This window comes from Schistocerca americana, chromosome 7 (genome assembly GCF_021461395.2).
Source record: "Schistocerca americana isolate TAMUIC-IGC-003095 chromosome 7, iqSchAmer2.1, whole genome shotgun sequence".
In the NCBI taxonomy this organism is placed as follows: Eukaryota; Metazoa; Arthropoda; class Insecta; order Orthoptera; family Acrididae; genus Schistocerca; species Schistocerca americana.
Genome location: NC_060125.1, coordinates 532,804,541 through 532,825,268, shown reverse-complemented (window position 1 = coordinate 532,825,268; position 20,728 = coordinate 532,804,541). Strand labels below are relative to the sequence as shown.

At 43.7% G+C, this 20,728-nt stretch overlaps 1 protein-coding gene and 1 non-coding gene across 4 annotated transcripts in view; both read right to left on the bottom strand.

Annotated features, from left to right (window-relative positions):
• LOC124622267 (beta-1,4-mannosyltransferase egh) overlaps positions 1 to 20,728 on the bottom strand; it is a 255,232-nt gene that overhangs the window by 177,925 nt on the left and 56,579 nt on the right. The window lies entirely within an intron of this gene.
• Trnas-gga lies at positions 13,256 to 13,339 on the bottom strand. Its single transcript is given in 2 exon segments — positions 13,256 to 13,290; positions 13,300 to 13,339. It is a non-coding gene; the product is annotated as a tRNA-Ser (tRNA).

Here is a 20,728-nt window from a genome sequence, read left to right as displayed (position 1 = left end):
GGCTATCGTGCAGAGCGATTCTTTTGTGGTACGAATGGCAGACAGGTGCACCACAACGTGCGAGTGCAATGGCGCGGCAAGTGGAAAAATTCTCCACATTTTAAGTACGGCGGACAGTAAGATTCTTGTAGGCAAAACGTATCAAACATAAAATTCACCGTGAAATTCAGCTGGCATGTGGACCAAATGCAACAACGTATCCAGCAGTAGTGAAACGATACCAATAGTATGACCAGCGCCGCATAGACGTGGCTGATGCTGAAATGGACGTCCAGATCTTGCACCATGCAATCTCCACATTTTCGGCAAGCTGAAAGATGATCTAGTTGGAAAGAGATTTTCCAATGGTGAGTACTTATACACAGCTGATCCAATGGCTCCATGGCCAAGGAGCGAATTTCTATCATCCAAAAACTGAATGATTGGTAGAACGTTCTGACCATTGTGTACTTACAAGGGAACCTCCCCACCGCACCCCCCTCAGATTTAATTATAAGTTGGCACAATGGATAGGCCTTGAAAAACTGAACACAGATCAATCGAGAAAACAGGAAGAAGTTGTGCGGAACTATGAAAAAAAATAAGCAAACTATACAAACTGAGTAGTCCATGCGCAAGATAGGCAACATTAAGGATAGAGTGGGCTGAGAAGCGCCGTGGTCCCGTGGTTAGCGTGAGCAACTGCGGAACGAGAGGTCATTGGTTCAAGTCTTCCCTCGAGTGAAAAGTTTAATATTTTATTTTCAGACAATTATCAAAGTTCAGGCACTCACATATAATCAACTTCGCTCTCCAAAATTCCAAGACATGTTCAGATTTGCTTGGACATATGCAGTATTTGACGGTCTACACACGGTAAAATTTGAAAACGTTAAAAACATATGTTTTGACAGAGCACAGAGAAAACTGTGCGACTGTGAAACTGTTGCATTCATTTGTTGCAGTTTATGTGACACACTCTTATGTTTTCATCACTTTTTTGGGAGTGATTATCACATCCACAAGAAAACCTAAATCGGGCAAGGTAGAAGAATCTTTTTACCCATTCGCCAAGTGTGCAAGTTAGGTGGGTCGACAACATATTCGTGTCATGTGACGCACATGCCGTCACCAGTGTCGTATAGAATATATCAGACGTGTTTTCCTGGATCAAATGTTTTCGGTTCCCATTGGAGTGGCACGTCCTTTCGTCTACTAATCGCACGGTTTTGCGGTGCGGTCGCAAAACACAGACACTAAACTTATTACAGTCAACAGAGACGTCAATGAACGAACTGACAAATCATATCTTTGCGAAAATAAAGAAAGTAAATGTTTCACTCGAGGGACGATTTGAACCAAGGACCTCTCGTTCCAAGCTGCTCACGCTAACCACGGGACCACGGCGCTTCTGAGCTCAGGTTAACCTTAATGTTACCTATCTTGCACATAGACTACTCAGTTTGTATATTTTGCTTTTTTTTTTTATAGTTCCACACAACTTCTTCCTGTTTTCTCGATTGATCTGTGTTCAGTTTTTCAAGGCCTATCCATTGTGCCAACTTATAACTAAATCTGAGGGGGGTGCGATGGGGATGTTCCCTTGTTAGAAGTGTAGCGCAGCATTCAATAAAAGTTACTTGGTCTGGCCATTGTAATGTGCGACTTACTTTTAGAAGTCTTCTGGTAGATTGGTTAGGGTGCGGAAACTGTTGCTTTATCCCTCCCCTTGCCTCTCCCCAACGAAAGTGAATCTCCGGATTTTCGAGATGTTCTCATCGAGCGCTAAAAGATGATGCTTTCTCTGTCCTAAAAGAGCCACCCTAAGTTCACTTGTCGGTGGCGGTGTTGGGACTGCTTTCGTTTGGATGACGCCGTTCCTTACTCGCTCTCTGGCCGGTAGTGCGCCTGGGTCGTATCTTATCCGGGGGAAGCGCCTTGGCTCCCGATGTCACACTATTTGCGAACTTCCCACTCCATCTGCAGACTCCCAGCTACGACATACATCCAACGCCGTACTCTAACTTCATTCTGCGATGCATTTCTCGCTTTTACTAAGCAGAAACCGAACAACAGAACGCTCCTCGTCCCCTGTGCGAGCTATCAGTGCGATTGCCGTCTTCTCACTGTTCCTGTGCAATTTTTTTGTGCATCCGAACTATGCTGCCACCTGCAGAACATCTGACACACTGTTAGGAACATCTTTTCTAATTTCAACGCTCTCTTCATTCTTCGATTGTTTGTTCCATATTCACTCTCTTATTCTGTGTCATTTCAGCATGTTTTTTTTCGGAGAAACTAAATCTACAGATTTTCTGGATATCATCATTTTCCATCCCAATCACTTTTCGACAGTTTCCATTTTAGGTGAACTCACTAGCTTCATTCAAACTACCACGTTAGAAGGAACCGAGATATGAACTCGGCGCACTTAATTCGATTTCGTACGAGGGGAGTCAAATGAAAATCTTTAATGTGTAATCAAAAATCAACATTCCGCGCCGTTGTTCTGTAAGCTGGCACTGCTCTGAGCAATGATGTAAGGAATGCCCTACAGGCTGCAGCGAACCACAGACAAGCGAAACGCGGCCACAATTCCAGTTCAAAATGGCTGTCCCGCTTGCAACATGCAGCAAGCACGACCAGCGACCTTTCGGACGATTTTTGATTCAAAAATAGTTCAAATGGCTCTAAGCACTATGGGACTTAACGTCTAAGGTCATCAGTCCCCTAGACTTAGAACTACGTAAACCTAACTAAGTTAAGAACAACACACTCATCCATGCCCGAGGCAGGATTCGAACCGGCGACCGTAGCAGCAGCGCGGTTCCGGACCGAAGAGTCGAGAACCGCTCGGCCACAGCGGCCGCCCCAGACGTTTTCTGAGAAGTGAAGATACGGAACCTATCGAAATCCATATGCGAATGAAGATCCAGTATGGTGATACATGTCGATCACTGCAGAAAATGTATGACAGGTGTAGGAAGTTTGGAAATGGCGTGACCCGTATGACAAACACTCAACGCCCGGATCAGGCACATCGTGTTGTGACACCGGAGTGCACTGCAGCAGTTGAAGCCATTGTGATGGAAAATTGCTGTGTGACGGTGGGTGAAATTGCCGCATATCTGAACATTAGTCATGGCTCTACACATCACATCATTCGTGAAATGCTTACGTTTCGTTAAGTGCCTGCATGATGGGGGAGGAGGAGGAGATTAAACGTCCGGTCGACAAAGACATTAGAGACGTAGCAGAAGCTTGGGAAGTATGGAAAAGGAAATCAGCCGTGCACTTTCGAAGGAACCATCCCGACGTTTGCCTCAAGCGATTTAGGGAAATCACGGAAAACCTAAATCAGGATAGCCGGTAGCCGGACGCGGGTTTGAGCAGTCTTCTCTCCCTCCCCCCTTACCTCCCCGGATGCGAGTCCAATGTGCTAACCACTGCGCTACCCCTCTCGCTCGCGCGACATTGGAGCCATGACAGCTCACTTCAAAACTGAAACAGTGACGTGGCGATATCTTTGAAGAACTTTTGCGGCGAAACCTGGGTACACTAACTACCGTCAACACGGAACAAAGGGAACAAGCGAGGAATGGCGTCGTTCCTCATTAGCAAAACTCAGGAAGTTCCGGATGCAGCAATCTGATGGGAATGTTACCAGTGTGGTATGTTCCAATACGGTAAAAAAAAATCTGGACTTCTGGTGTCACTTTCCAACATAACACGGCTCTGCTGTATATTGCCCGTGGAACAATTGCAACCCTCGGTGACCTGCACTCTTGATACTCTGCCGCATTCGCCATACTCAGTAGACCTCGCACCAAGCGATCACCACATGCTTTGACCACTCAAAGGGGTGATGGGAAGAAAGGAATTATGTTCCCGAGAAGGTGTGCAACAGGTGGTGCACGAATGGCTGCGCACACGACCGAAAGATTTTTTCCTTCCTCCAGAGGAATCCGTGTACTTCCTTCGCGCTGGAGGAAGTGCAATGAACGACAGGGAGATGATGCCGAAAAATTACACAGTTGTGTTCCACTTTTATTCATAAAGAAACAATTCAAAATATTTCAGGTTTTCTGCTGACTACTCCTCCGAAGTAAAGTTACCGTTAATTCGAATATTTGTGTCAGTAATATTTTTCTCTTACTTTTTAGAAAACTTTACAATGGATTCGTGTCTTCCGAAACTGTTCGACAGTAAATAGTAGACTGCAAGTGGGGATATACGACATACAGTACTATACTATGTCCGGATAACTGCCCGAGATTAAGTCTGGGAGCTCGTACTCTCGAAAAATTAAGAGCAAGAACTCTAAATTTGGAGATTTTCTGCTGATATTGTCTCCACACTTCGAGCGTGGAAGCAGCGGAGAAGTTTCGCAACTGCTTCCGTTTGCCATTTCCGAAGGTTTCACTTTAAATATTTAATGGTTTTCGTTATTATTTCTTCAGATAAATTCGAAGCCAGGTATTAGCTTTCACTTCCAAGGATGTGCTCTTTCTTCTTCTCTCTTTTTTTTTCTTCAAAAAACTCTATATTGTTGACAATCCAATTTCGTATCCTGTTTGCAAATTTCTCGGAACGATCTCCTGCTGCCGCTGCTTGGAACTAATCTGTACAGATGATAACGTTTCGCAGAATTCGGTTGAGCGATCAGTGTACGAGGTTCCCAGGAACGTGAGTGAATGCGAAGGCACAGATTTATCGTACAGAGCGGGGGCTGGTACCCATCTGGCTACGCTGAACACGAGATGATGTACAGAAGTGCGTACGCTTTCCGGTAGACCTCAGAATGCGGTCCGCCACTTCAGACGGCAGAGCTGCATCGGTAATTGAGGAGTCGATTCGCGAAAATGGGCTCGCAAACCGGTTGTGTGGAGTTAGCGGGAAACGCCACAGCCGGCGACCTTGTTCCTCAGGCGTCGGCCGCTGCTTGAATGGCGGGGCGTCTTCCTAGTCGGCTACATCGCTTTGCGCGGCGGCTGTGAAAACCGATCGCGAAAAGTGCTAACCGACCGTAGTGAAATTTACACTACGCTAGAAAAGCTGCAGTCAAGTCTTTAACAGATTATCAGGGTCTCGTAAACGAACAGATGACGTCCGAAGGCAATGACGAAAGACACACCAACTAATCTACATGGATCACCTAGTACAAAGTGTTGGAAGCTCTTTACGGCTGGTCGCAGATGATGCGGTTGTCAGTAAGCAGGTAGCAGATAGCAATGCCGGAAGACGGAAACGATCTGCAGAATTACCAACAGAGCATTAATGAATGGTGCAGGGACTGGTAGTCGACGCACAATGTAAATATATGTAACGTATTGCACGCACATAGGAAAAGAAATCCACTACCGGACAGCTACATTGTTGTTGTTGTGGTCTTCAGTCGTGAGACTGGTTTGATGCAGCTCTCCATGCTACTCTATCTTGTGCAAGCTTCTTCATCTCCCGGTACCTACTGCAGCCTACATCCTTCTGAATCTGCTTGGTGTATTCATCTCTTGGTCTCTCTCTACGATTTTTACCCTCCACGCTGCCCTCCAATACTACATTGGTGATCCCTTGATGCCTCAGAACATGTCCTACCAACCGATCCCTTCTTCTAGCCAAGTTGTGCCACAAACTCCTCTTCTCCCCAATTCTATTCAATACCTCCTCATTAGTTATGTGATCTACCCATTTAATCTTCAGCATTCTTCTGTAGCACCACATTTCGAATGCTTCTATTCTCTTCTTGTCCAAACTATTTATCGTCCATGTTTCACTTCCATACATGGCTACACACCATACAAATACTTTCAGAAACGACTTCCTGACACTTAAATCTATACTCGATGTTAACAAATTTCTCTTCTTCAGAAACGCTTTCCTTGCCATTGCCAGTCTACATTTTATATCCTCTCTACTTCGACCATCATCAGTTATTTTGCTCCCCAAATAGCTACGTTATTGATGACAAATTTCTGGAAACAGTATCTACTGTAAAATATCTGGGAGTAAGCATTCGGAGTGACCTTAAATGGAATGACGGTATAAAACAAATAGTAGTGGGAAAACCAAATGTTATACAGATCCACAGAAAGGATGTTAAGAAAATGTAATTCGACCATTAAAGAAGTGCACATGCATGCAAGGTGCTTTTGGGCCTATTTTTTTTTAGTATTGTTCAATGTAGGACTATTACCAGATACGACCCATATAACATATACAGAAGATCCAACGAAGAGCCGCACGTTTCGTCACGGGATCGTGAATTTTATTTTATTCATCGGTTATTTAGCCTGACCAGCAAGAGCCTTAAGGTCTTCTTTTACATCTGACCAGGGAAAACACATGCCAAAAGATATTGCAAAACTTTCCCAATAAAATAATAATAGCAAAGGACATGAATGATATAGATTAGTTTAGCACATCTGAAGCCGTGTTTAGTACTATCAGAAGAGGAATGGATAAAGAAAGAGGAGAAGACTGCAATGACAGTCACAGTGGCTGTTAGGAAAGAACAGAACACAAATAGAGAGCTCTGCAAACAAGGGGTAGGGAAAAGTTGTGGGGGGAGGGGGACTGTCGAGAATGAGCTGCACAGAATGTACGAGAGATGGCTATTACGAGATAGAGCATTAGCCAGGAAGAGCCGATCAACATTTTACTTCCTCGCACATATATCTGACGAAATGACCACAATGTGAAAAATCGAGAATTTGAGAGCTGGTACAGAGGCTTACCGACAGTCACTCTTCCCACGTGTAACTCGTGGCTGGAACAGGGAAAGAGAGGGGGGGGGGGGCGGTGAGATCAGTTAGGGGTAGCAGAACTACCCTCTGGAGTACTGATGTACGTGTAGAGTAACTGTGCAACTTTTTTATATTCATTCGGTTTATCGGTTTCGACTATTGTTTCAGATCGTACTTAGATATAGTATCTCATTACTGCGAATCGTAGTTCGTCATCATGGGCTAAGATTTAGTAACAAGTTGTAACTGGATCTTCGTCTTGCTGAATAACTACGATTCGCAGCAACTGGATATTGGATGTACAGATGGCCTGTAACAAGAATGGAAACCGATAGTCCGAAAAACATACAAAATGTCCCATAAGGCGTCTGTCTTTATTCACAATATCACTGTGATGCAAATATTGTTTTTGTAAAGAAATGTATTTTAAAAACACTGCAGCTCCGTCATCAACGAGGTCTGGAGTCATGACTCAAAGTCACTACCTCGTGCGACGCCGACTTGTTAGCACTGGCCACGAAAGTGTGGGTTACTGAGGAGTTGCTTGGCCATTGTACCTAATTCTTCATAACCCCTTACGCACAGTCATTGTGGTAGCTGGAAGCGGCTGGAACTTTGGAACTCGCGAGTGATTCCTTCCACTGATTTCATGCGATTTTATACCACTACCCTCTGCAACGCTCGACGATCCCTATGCATCCGTACATGAGTTCTCCCGGTCTTCATTTAGTTGCGATTGTTCCTGAGCGTTTCCACTTAATCACATCACCAGCAATCGATTTAGGCAGCTTTAGAGTCGAAATGTCGCTGATGGATTTGTTGCACAGGTGACATCCAGTGCTAGTCCACGTTCGAAGTTACTGAACTCTCCTGATTGATCCATTCTGCTGTTACTGGTTCTCTACTTACAACACAATACATCCCGCCTCCTTTTATACTGCCGGATCCACCTCCACGTCTAGTGTACACTTCCGCATTGAGTATCGGTTTCCGGATACATTCTATGAGGCAGCATGTGGTACTATAATCTTCTGCCACGCACTCTGTATTGACTTGACAAGTGCAGGTATAGATTCAAAACTGCTCATCTGCGAGAAACGGGCGAGGATGATGTACAGCTTCGTTCATCCTACTTATACGTGTCGTATGCAGAATTCTGCCGTGAAGAATTACACTGTCACGTGTCTATACTGAATGTTGGTGCTGCAGACGGCCGAATACCAAATTAGTAGATGCTATATGAGCCGAGCAATTCTGAGAACGACTTTCCTGTTTAGCAAGCATTAGCTAACTTCTTTTCTCGAGCGCTAACCAGTGCAAATATGAGATCCACATGTTACGTCTTCGTCGTTGCTGGCAGATGAAACAAAAGAAGTGCATCTCTTTGACGTATACAGTATTAGACAAACGTCTGCAGACCAGTGATTCATCATTTACACCTATACGCGTACTCTCCAAGTCACTGAGTACTGTATGGCAGAGGATACTTCGCATGAAGCGTCCACTTCGGTTACCTCGCCGATTCTACTCGCAAATGAAGCGGTTATTATCGCCCGTATGTCTCCGTAAATACCTAAGCTCTCTTAGTCTGCCGATACGCTAAATGAAATTTGGATACAGCGGAATTGATCTTCAGCCTGTCGAAAATGGTGGTGCTCTGAAAGCCTTCAGTAGTGTTTCCCAAAAAAGTACTTCTTCACTACAAGAATTCCAATCTAAGCACACGGACCTTTTCGGCACGACTCTGGTACTGCTCGAAGCTGCTCTGTCTTTCAGAAGATACCGTACACGGCCATACACAGAAGAGCGCCGAGCTGCCTACACTCAGACAATTGATTTAAGGCCAGCGCAAATGTGGGGCTTAACAAGGCAAGGTCAATTTTTTGGTTCAGCCATAAGTCATTTATTGGGGATGAGACGACAGAGGAAAGCACAACTGGAAGAAGAGTGAGAAAAGCCTGCTGCCTCTGCCCAGAACTGTTTAATGTATTTTTGAAACGAAAAAGAGTCAGAAATTTTTGAAACGAAAAAGAGTCAGAAATTTTTGAAACGAAAAAGAGTCAGAAATTTTTGAAACGAAAAAGAGTCAGAAATTTTTGAAACGAAAAAGAGTCAGAAATTTTTGAAACGAAAAAGAGTCAGAAATTTTTGAAACGAAAAAGAGTCAGAAATTTTTGAAACGAAAAAGAGTCAGAAATTTTTGAAACGAAAAAGAGTCAGAAATTTTCGAAACGAAGAAGAGGAGTGCGGGTAGGAAGACAGATGTATTCGATTTTCGGTTGATATGGTGTTATTAGCAGAGAGCGAAAAAACAATGACTGAAATGTTAAAACAAATAAGACTCGTGAGGAATTCGGAATGAATTAATAAGAAAAAGGCAAAATGTGCTGTGATATGTGCAAGGAAAGTAAGAACAACTGTAGCTGTGATATGTGCAAGAAAAGTAAGAACAACTATAAAGCTAGGGCAGGAATATATAGAGCAAGTTAGTGCTTTCAGATTTCTGGGAAGCGCACTTACGGACGACATGAGATGCAATAAGGAGGTGAAAACACACACAGAAATTGCCAAGGAGGCATTTAATAAGGAGCAGCTTCTATGCGGGTGCATCGACAAGAACCTGGAGCGAAGTCCTTTGTATGGAGCTGAGATATGGACACTGACGAAAGAGGTAGAAGGATGAATAGAAGCATCTGAGATGTAGATTTGGAGGAGGATGGAAGTGATAAAATGGTTACACAAAGTGAGAAATGAAGGAGTGCTCGGAAGAGTTGGGGGAAAAGGTTATCAGGAAGAGGAAACACAATTGGCTTGGACATTGGATGAGAAGAGATTGTTTACCGACGATGCAATGGGGGGAACGGTGAACGGGAGAAGAAGGAAAAGAAGAAGATTCCAGATGGTGTATGATATAAAGACCGGAAACAATTATGAGCAAACGAACAGGACAGCAAAATGATATGAGTGTGTGGAGAACTACATGTGAAGACCTGCGCTAGAGCAAAACATTGATGATAATGATAATCACGACGATGATCCGTCATTCAAACAGTTACCAAATGGACTTCCATCGACAAAACTCCGATATAAGTGCACACATGATTTCTCTCAGACAACATGCGCACAGTATCAGTACTCATCCACAGTCACTTCCGAGGAGAGCCAAACTGGAGATTCTGCAAATGATTGTTGTTATCGATCACTGGATTCAGGACTAGACCTAGGCAACACATACAGTAGTGCAAATGAACACTGATCGACATTACCACACACCACCTTCATACTACAGTCCAGCAACGTAATGTCCTATCAAAAATTGAAAATTGTTGCTGAGTTGGCAGCATTTTGCAATTGATGTTGCCTATTTAACGCTATTTGGCCCTATGACGAGGCTGTACAGTTGCTGCGTGCAAGCAAGCCATTGCACCACAGGAAACACTTTCGGTGGTATGGCGTTTCCTTCCTGACACACATTTACGTTTGACGCTAAGAGCATTTGGTGAATACGAAAGAAACGACCCGTAAAAATATAGCACTTCTCTTTTGAATCGTTTCGATATGTTCCTTGCAACAGATCTGGTGGAGATGCCGGAAACACTCTACAATTGGTGGCGCAAGTGTTAAGTACTCATTCCACTTTATAGGTGCTTTGCGGTTTCCCAGAACTCTCCCGATAACCCGTACTCAGCCGTTCAACTTTCTCACAGCTCACCTTATGTGCTCGTTTTATTCGGTGCTTCGCAATGTTACGCCTGGGTATTTAATCAAAGTAGCCGAATCAAAGAGCATACTATTAATACTGTATTCGGACGATACATTAATGTTTTCCCTACAGATCATCAGCAACTTGTATCGACATTTAAAGCGAGCTGCCATTCATGCAACCAAATACAAACTCGTCCGTGTTATTTCGTATCCCCCCTACATTCAGTCAACATGACACTTGCTTACACGCAATAACGTCATCAGCAAACAGTCACAGATTGCTGCCCACCGTGTCTGGCGGGTCTTACGTGCATGAAGGCTAGGGTCAGTCCTATCACATTTCCGTCCGACACCAGTCATCATCTGGGTATCCGACGACCACACGCCGTCCAGAATGACGTTTTCATCAGTCCTAATGTCTTGTAACCATCCAAATGCATTTCAGAACCTATCCCGTACGCTACGACATTCATTAACAATACACAGCGTGTCACAGTGGCTTACGCTCTCTGCTAATCTACGAATATGGAATCAGTCTGTTGACCAGCACCCATGGTTCGCAGATTATCTTACGTGAAAAGGCGAAGCTGTTGTTCACACGAGCGATGGCTTCTAAATCTGTGCTGATATACTGACAAGTTTTCTGTTTTTGAGAAATTCATTACAATCGAGATATACTCAAGTATCCTGCAACAGACTGACGTTATGTAGACACTGGACTATCATTTTGCACCTCCGTCCTTTCCGCCTTCATTATACACGGAAGTAATCTGCGCTTCGTTTTCCATTCGCTCGGGATTCTCCGCTCTGCGTGAGATTTGCGGGAAGCGCGAGCTAAGAAAAGACGGCAAGTTCTTGTTGGGTGACTGCTTCTTCGCCCTTGTTGCAGAGCGGAAACCGTTAGCCAGTAATATTGGGCCGATGTTGGGTCCGTGGTGGTGGGGGGACACGTTGTAATTGCAGATAACCGTCACTGATCACAGGCCATTAGCGCCGGGGCTGAATTCTCGTTAAGCCAGTCTCTGAGGGAAGTAATGGGACAACCCATCATCATGAATAGCTGTGTTCTGGAGCTTCTACAGCGACAGCTAGTACCGATAAGCACAGAGCAAAAGTTTTAATTCTTTAACGGGCGTCATTTTTTGTTAATGGCTATAGAAGTTCTTATTTCGCAATTGTCATTTAGACGTCAAGCACCTACAATTACACGAGGCAATAATTCAGGAAATTATAATGGAAGAAAACGCTAGGATGAACGAGAAACTCCGGAATCTTAACATACTTGCACTTCGGAATATGTTTGAAACACTGTCATGGCACAGATACAAACTCTAAGGAACGGAACCCTTGCAGAGTTGCGTCACATTTTATAACCTGTTAACAAGTAAACGGTACGTAAGTTACATTCAATGTTGCACATTCAAATTCTATGTGAGTACGAATGAAGCGATGACGGAGAAAATACACTGCACAACAAAATTGTAGGATCTCTTTTTCGAAACCCTTTTCCGTCTGAAGGCAGCAAACCCCACCTAAGACGTGTCTAAAGCCTAGTTTCCACGACGACATTGGGTTGCGCCACTCGTTGCGTGGAATGAGTTGCACGCAAGTGGTTTCATATTTGACTGTAGACACGGCGACACCAGTATACACTTCAGTTTCGTCGTTATGTGGGTCCCTGAGTCGTGCCTGAAAAGAAAGTTTTGGCAGCTGCACATCGCACGAGTTGTGATGGAGTTGTAGCTTGTTGCGTGGAATCGCTGCACGGTTCTAGGCGCTACAGTCTGGAACCTCGCGACCGCTACGTTAGCAGGTTCGAATCCTGCCTCGGGCATGGATGTGTGTGATGTCCTTGGGTTAGTTAGTTTTGAGTGGTTCTAAGTTCTAGGGGACTGATGACCTTAGAAGTTAAGTCCCATAGTGCTCAGAGCCACTTGAATCGCTGCATAAGAAAAAAATAAACGTTTCGATTCGTGAATGGACGAAGAAAAGGCGTCAGCTCGGTTGCTCAGCATCCTTGCTGAAATAAGTTACAACAGAAGATCCAAGAGGTTATTTTAATTATCTTGGATGTAACCAGAACTGTTCAAGTTTCAAGAGTTAATTATGCGATAAGGAATAAAGGTACTGTCATAATGCATGAAGCACTACCGCCAGAACTGACATCACGTCTCATATTACGTGCTTTACAATCAGGAACACTAGGCATGCTATGGATACGGATTTAGTTGGCGATGACTATTTCATTAACACCAATTGTTATTAAAATTAACAGTAATAATTATTAACATTAGTAACAATAATTATTCGAAGCAGGCCGCATTAAGAAGAGAATGGTTTACAAACTACTCTCTTCAAAATAGATCTGTACAGTGGCAATATTTCAAAATTCTAACATATGTGAAAGGAGAGCACTGCAGCGACGTTTTAAAAGATGAATATCGAATAAAGAATGCAGCTTCTTGAATTGGTATAGCCTTCCCTCCTGTCAACAATATTCCTTGACAAAGAGTAGGCCAACTTGGCCGTCTTGTAGACAAGTGCATTGCCACAGCTAGAATTACATTTGGTTGTATGTTTCTCAATTGAGTTGTATATGTGCTCCTAACTGAATGAATTTTGCCCTGCACCTCAGATATTGTCAAAGCATCTATGTTATGATTGGATGTGACTGTCTCAACCGCAGCAATATATGTTGCTTATTTTTGTAATCGGCATCACTTCAAAAATGGCTCTGAGCACTATGGGACTTAACGTCTAAGGTTATCAGTCCCCTAGAACTTAGAACTACTTAAACCTAACTAACCTAAGGACATCACACTCATCCATGCCCGAGGCAGGATTCGAACCTGCGACCGCAGCGGTCGCGTGGTTCCAGGCTGTAGCGCCTAGAACCGCTCGGCCACCCCGGCCGGCTCGGCATCACTGAAATCCCACAAACACCTATGCAGAGCATAGATATCCAAAACGCGAACATTATTCTCCGTTCCCCACTTCATAGTTCAGTTTGGCTACACTCTACGAACACACACAATCTCAAAACTCATGCAATTAGTGTCGCCAAAGTTGGATCACGCCGAAAGTGTTTAGTTTCGCCAACGAGTTACGCAAACGCGCGGCGCGGATGTACAGTGGCCGGTAGCGCAGTTGCCTGCAACCTAGTGTGGACGTGTAAACTAGGCCTAAAGGGTTGCCTAGCCCTAAGCGCAAGCGCAGCATCGAGGCTGAATGTGAGTGTACATTTCCGGATAGGTACATTTGTAAAGGGCTCAACAACGTGGGTGTTGTCGAACTGGCGGGGTCATATGAGGGCATTCTGCTGTTTTATTCATGCACATGTTAATGTTGCATCCACTCCTCCCTCCCACCCCCTCATCACGTCACAGGAGGGCGTGAAACGGGAGAAGTGGAAAAGCAGAAACTCTCTTCGCTGCTTCGGATCGCGTTCAGATTGCGTCGAATGATTTGAACAGTCCCTGTATACCGGAGCGAAAACTGCCGTCGCTTTACACTCCAAAGGGGTCAAATCACGTTCGATGGGATTGCAGCCTCGTGATGTCATTAGGATACGGCCGAAACGCTGACAGAGTAGCAACAGTGTCTGAAGTTGTGAGGAACGTCGTCTGGTGCTCATCGCACTGCGCATTGTCGTTTTCGACCACTAAATGCGTGTTAATCAACGCCTCAAGGGTTGATGTCATCGATGGCCTTCATGAGACCCCCTTGATGCCTTTTCGTGTCGACTGTGAGCGGCGGTGTGTCTAAAATGTTTTGTTTGGCCACCCATAATGAAACCACGTAATCTCAACGCTGGGTGTCGCGGTTCTGACTTTCGCCACAGAAGTCTCAAAAGAAGGGGTGGAATGTGAAGCAGAGGGGCTGTGACGACCTTCTCATCAAGTGACACGTCCCCGGTGGCGTCTGGCAGAATTGTGGGGATGGTTCAAATGGCTCAGAGCACTATGGGACTTAACATCTGAGGTTATCAGTCCCCTAGAACTTAGAACTACTTAAACCTAACTAACCAAATGACATCACACACATCCATGCCCGAGGCAGGATTCGAACCGTAGCAGTCGCGCGGTTCTGGACTGAATTGTGGGGAAATTTGATGCCAGTGTGACGCCATTAACCGACACAATGAACTTCTGAGCTGTGTGGCCTTTGTCCTGGGTGTAGGCGACTTATAACCAAATTTCAAAGTTATGAGTCGGAATGGAAGGCAATTACGGTGTTTCGAAAAAGCGATCCTTCAGTTTTGTAGTGCAGTGTACTTGTTAACAAACTATAGAGCGGGACACAATCGCACAGAGGTACCGCTGCTTTATAGCTTCTATCTGTTGCCATGACACTGCATGACGTATTTACAGGTGCATGCATGTTAACAGATTCCTGAGTTCGTTGTTCATACTATCATTGTCTTCCATTATAATTTCCTGATGCTTTCTGTTGTATGCTCGTTGGACAACGTAACGCCGACATTGCTAGAACATACGATCTTCTACAGTCACAAGCAGAAAACGACGTTCATTTAACAGTTAACACACGCTGCGGACCCGTAGTACGAGAACTTAACTGAAATTTTTTGTTCGGACTAAGGCAGGGTGATCATTGGACGTGAATTCGGGATAAGTCGGCTCAAATCTGTCTGACCATATTGATATTTAGTTTTTCTGGTTTTCTTCAGTCAGTTTAAATGAATGCTAGGATAGTTATTTAAGCAGTCAATAGCAATCTGATTCCCCCCCCCAATCCCTCCTCGTGGAAGTTCACTTCGAAGTCAATGTCTAACATTTGAAAATAACTGTTGAAAAAGCACTGCATAGTGCGTGTCCGACGCTGGAAATAGTACCGTGTGCTCTCATCTGAGTTTCAAAGGCTGTCTACATTTTGACATGGAGTACGTTTTCACGAAAATGGACTGATGAGTTATAAACCGGAACGCAAACAAGTCGGGAATTTTACTGGCTTTTCTTGAATGCCGGTTAGTAATATCTAATATAAAGCTTACATTTAGGTTTCTAGTCTTTTTTGCATTCTTACCCATAGAACGTGTCCTAACTTTAAAAGAATAATTATCCACGTTACAATTCCAATCATTTCCCTGTTTTTAGAACATTTCTTATAATTCAGGTCAAATTTTCAATGTACATAACATGCGGAAACGAACTGAACCTAAGCAAAGAGAAGGCTGGAAGAGGAACAACTTGGAATCCTGGCTGATTTAGTTCACAGCTGTTACTGCAGCTGTGGCGGCTGTAGCGTTATCCAGGTAAAGAACAAACTCTTGTTAGTCTGCCGTGGTCGCTATTAAACCAACCCCCATTTCAAACGATCCTGTAAAGACAGGAATCCGGTACAGATTGCCTCCGTCCGAGTCACCTTTCAGGATTACGCCCTGAGACAGGAAGTAGGGAGTTCCATCACTCTGTACCCAACAATAACGTTCCAAGCCTTAGCTTATGATTAGCATTGTTGTCTGGACACATGTGATGATGTTGGATTCAAGTTCCCGCCAAGATCACGAATCTGCGCAGAAACGTCTGCAATTTTCTACAAAATAATGTGCGATTCAGCATTCTGATTTCTTTCAGCATTTCTTTCTGATGCAAAGTCAACTGCGCTGACACACAAACACTAAGCATGCAATTTAGTCGGGATGCCTACAGTATGAGGCACCTTGCTCTCGATCATTTTGCGCTCTTCCCTTACCATATCATGAGTTTTTTTTATGACTTACTATGTTATGACACTAAGTTCCTGCCTGATACGCTTCAAAATTGTTTACTAATAGACAATGTTTATCTCACTAAGCCAAAAATAAGTAATCGTATACATCAGAGCTCAGTTCACGCGAACCTATGAAATTCTATTTTGACTCGTGAGCGTGTGGAAGTCTTCACATGAGTGTCTTAATAGCACTAAACTTTCTTTTTTTCTCCGCTGTGTGTCAATCATCATTTGAAACAGGCGTCAATTATTAACAGTTCTACATCATGCCCATTTAAAAATTTTGCTAAGAGTATTACGGTAATTTCGATTGCTAGCACAAACCTTGTTTAACAAAATTTCCGGTTCGCTCTTTCACAAATATTTATCAACTTTAGTGGTTCTATGACCTTTCTGCCAAACACCAGAGCGAAAATTGTAAAGTGATTAGGGCAGATATAGAAATTTATCAACTGGCATTCTGTTAGCAACTTAACACGTGACCTGTTACATTGTATGTAAAACCAAAACATAGTTTTCGCTCTGAGTCGGTCAAAGCGTTGCATGAATTATTTAAATATTTCCAAATACAATGGCTATATTATTTCTATGGGTTTTTTGCTGCCAACTTCTATAACGTGCAGAGTTGGCAGGTTATCATTTAAGTTCATCTATTTGGCCAACAATCTCTAGCACTGATATTGACAGTAGCCAGTAGCGAAATATTTCTTTGGTGATTGCATATTCATACCCACGAATTTTACGAAAGAAATCCTGCTTAATCAGAATGACTGAGAAGTGGAGAAATTGCTGAAACATTATATAGTTATGAAAATGCAATATTGCAGTTTAATAAATATTATATTGACGAAGTTTAGAGAGACAATTGCAAAGCGCCAAGGGAAGATGAAACGAGGAACCTGTCAGAAAATACCTGGTATCCTTGCACTTTTGATATTATATTACATATTCCCGCCTGATATCACCCTTGTTCCTATCAGCAGAGAAACGTGGGCGCAGCCATCACAGCCATTTAATCAAAAGTAGCGCAGGTTTGCGTAAAATCCGGTTTGAGGAGAGCGGAGGATGGTTCCAGCCTTGGGTTTAGTGATAGAGAGGAGTTTGTTGACAGCAAGCCGTACCCAGAAATGTCTCCGAATGCTGGCGCTAAGATCTGCTCGCGAGTCGGATGCCCCATCTGACGTCGGCTCTACGACGCGCCAACTTGGCCCATTCTCCCGCCTGTTCTCTAAGGCTGCGTTCACACTGCCGGCCGGGCCGGGCCGGGCTGACGCGTACTGGCTCGGCTCGTGCCTATCCTGCTCAGGCCGACGAGTAGTGCATTCACACTGCGCGCCGCGCCGAGCCGGGTCGGCGAAATGGGGGAAAATCCACTTCTCCGATTTTCATGTTCTAAAAATTCTTAGCGGCATATAAGACTGCGCCACATCGTTTTATGAACTCATTTTTTCCTTAAAAGCGTTACTTACGTCGTGAAAAAAGAAAAAGTCTACTTTTCGTTTCGCGTGATTTCTTAGTTTCGTAACGCGTCCCAACCGATTTTGAAGAAAGTATGCGGCTAAAAAATCTGATTTTTGTACACGTGCTAGTGTAACATCTTAGCTTCGTATTGAATCATTTATCTTTTCATATTTCTTAACAGTCATTGTGAAATGATGCTATTTGTCAACGTTGTGCACTTGATTTACAAATCTTGTAGTGAAAAAGTTATGTAGCGGGTAGCTTACTGTTAGATGCGTTTTACACCATACATTGTTGCGAATGAAATGTAGCTAAAAGTACCAAAAAGTTTATGAAATGATAATGACACTGATATCTGTCTCTGGTCACAAGGAATGCGAGATATTCAGTGGCGTCAGTGCCGCGTCCGCAAGCCACGGAGTTCGAGCGGTTACAGCTTGGTTTAATGTAGTCATATAATGCAGGACAGAAAAAAACTAATTACTAGTGATCAGTGGTGTAAAACTAATCACAAAAACAAACTGGAGATTTGTGATACGTTTACTGCAGAAACTGAAGCGCAATTCTGTAGTCTCGTTGTCTACTTTGACAGAAAAAATAATGGAGAGTTAATGAAACTACTGTACATCGACACAGATGTGCGTTTCATTGTTCTTCATTGTTTGTTTTTTTTCTTCCTTGGCGGGCTGCGCTGCACTGTCAAGGTAATACCCACTCTTTGGCTAAATGGATGTCAGCTGCCGGAGGCCAAATAAATAAATTTTAAAAAATCCCCACCCCTCGACAGCTGACAAGCAAGTCAGTAGAAAACGCAGCTGCAGCCAACAGCTGCTCGCCTTTACCTAGTCTGTGCTGTGTAGATCAATGTCTTCACTCTTTTATTGGTATTGTTTTGACTCTGCATTTAGGAGAGTTTTTCTCTTTATATGAAGAACTTAAAAACTATCCTGAAAAATTTTATTCAAATTACAGAATGAATCATCATACATTTCAGTATGTGCTGCAGAACATTCAAGACAAAATTTCTAAACAGAACACAAATTTTCGCAGAAGTATAACAGCAGAAGAAAAATTGTGTATAACGATAAGGTAAGATTCGTTAGTACACACTTTTTGGTTTGCAGTAGAACTTTGTACAGCATTCGCTACCTCCAGTTAATTGTAGTCATGCTTTTGTATTTTAAATTTCACAAACACTAACCTCTGAGGGGAAGAGAGTTTATGGGACTCCTGAGAATCATTAGGAAGTAATTAGCTTCGTCATTTTGGGTAATGTCTTGCTGTGCCTTCAACGAAGAATCGCAGAAATACTCCTTCAGAATTTTCCAACTTTTTTCTTCTTTTTTCTTCATGATGCAGCGCTTGGCAGTGGTGATGGTTCATCATGTGGAGCCACTGATGACCTCACAGAATTCTTTTCATTACCTTGTAAGATAGACAGATTGATAGGCGAAGAGTTTTGAGATAATGCCCTTTGAATCAGTGGTTCTATCTCCACTGATAAGGAACTGCCACAGCATGACTTTACAATGCATTATCATCTGGTAGGGACACCTTTCCGTCCCTCAGTGACACTCATATCTGTCTCCGTTTACAAGTAAATGCGAACTATTCAGTGGCGGCAATGCCGCGATCGCTGGCAAGCTATTGTTGTAAATGCATGCAAATACGGTAGATTAAATAAATGAAATAAAAGTAATTTCGCATGTATCATCATAATAAACGTAATTTTTCCTCACTGATTGTGAAATGTGAGGTAACATCTTAAAATAAGACGTGTGCAGTCACACTTGTGAAGAAAGCAGAAGGGAGACGTGTGATGCGTGTACTGCAGAAGCTGTAGTGCTGCTCCACAGGCTCGCGCCTGCGGTCGGCTCGCGCCGGCAATATTAAACACTCCGAATGTCGTCGGCTCGGCTCCGGGAGGCTCACGCCGTGTCGGCGCGGCCCGGCCGCCGGTGTGAACACCGCAATTCAAAACCATGTGTTTGATATCGAAGCGGGCGGCGGCCCGGCCAGGCTCGGCTCGGCCCGGCCGGCAGTGTGAACGCAGCCTAATGTATTCTCTCGGCAGCTGCTAAACGGACGGACACACACACACACACACACACACACACACACACACACACACACAGAGAGAGAGAGAGAGAGAGAGAGAGAGAGAGAGAGAGAGAGAGAGAGAGAGAGAGAGAGAGATTAACTCCCACAACTCCACAACTTTACGGTTACTACAGTCAAATTGTGTGGTCGTCACTCCTCTAATTCAGATGTTGATGCCTCAATTTCCGAAAGTGTTTCCCAGTTGACACAGAAACTTTGTACAGAGATATTCTATGGCAAATATGTTAAGGTACCAAAAATGGATTTAAAACAACAATAGTGTCCAAGAAGTACTGTACTCAAGGCACAACTACGCATATAGAAATTTTTGTGTTTTTCATTGCGTTGGAGTAGCTACTTATACGAAGTTCGAGGAGCGATAAATTACTAGAAAGAAATTACGCGTTGAAAACATCAGGTTTTTCCTTTTCTCTAGGGACATTGGTGAAGTAGAAAAAGTCCAAGAAGTCTTAACGCTAGCCATTGAGTTTGGAGCACTTTATATTACTGATATATAATAACCGTTATTGCTCCACATTTCCACACTCAACATTCAGGGCGAAAATGTCTGTGTTACGAACAAAAAAATTCTCTGTTTGGTTCCACATGAGATAGTCCACCGGTCTCAAATTTGGTGATCCCGGTGGCCAGCCAACAAGTCCTTTTCAGATCCACCTCTCACACATGCTACACCAAAGTCCTGGAATTCGCTCTCTTACAGGCATATCTTTCAGGTGATATTAACTTCCAAGAATCTCATTTACACAAATAACCAAGAGTTTTCGACCTATACTTTCTTATATCAAGCCGGCCAGAGCGGTTCTAGGCGCTACAGTCTGGAACCGCGCGACCGCTACGAACGCAGGTTCGAATCCTGCCTCGGGCATGGGTGTGTGATGTCCTTAGGTTAGTTAGGTTTAAGTAGTTCTAAGTTCTTGGAGGCTGATGACGCTCAGCAGTTACGTCCCATAGTGCTCAGAGCCATTTGGACCATTTTTCTTATATCAAGC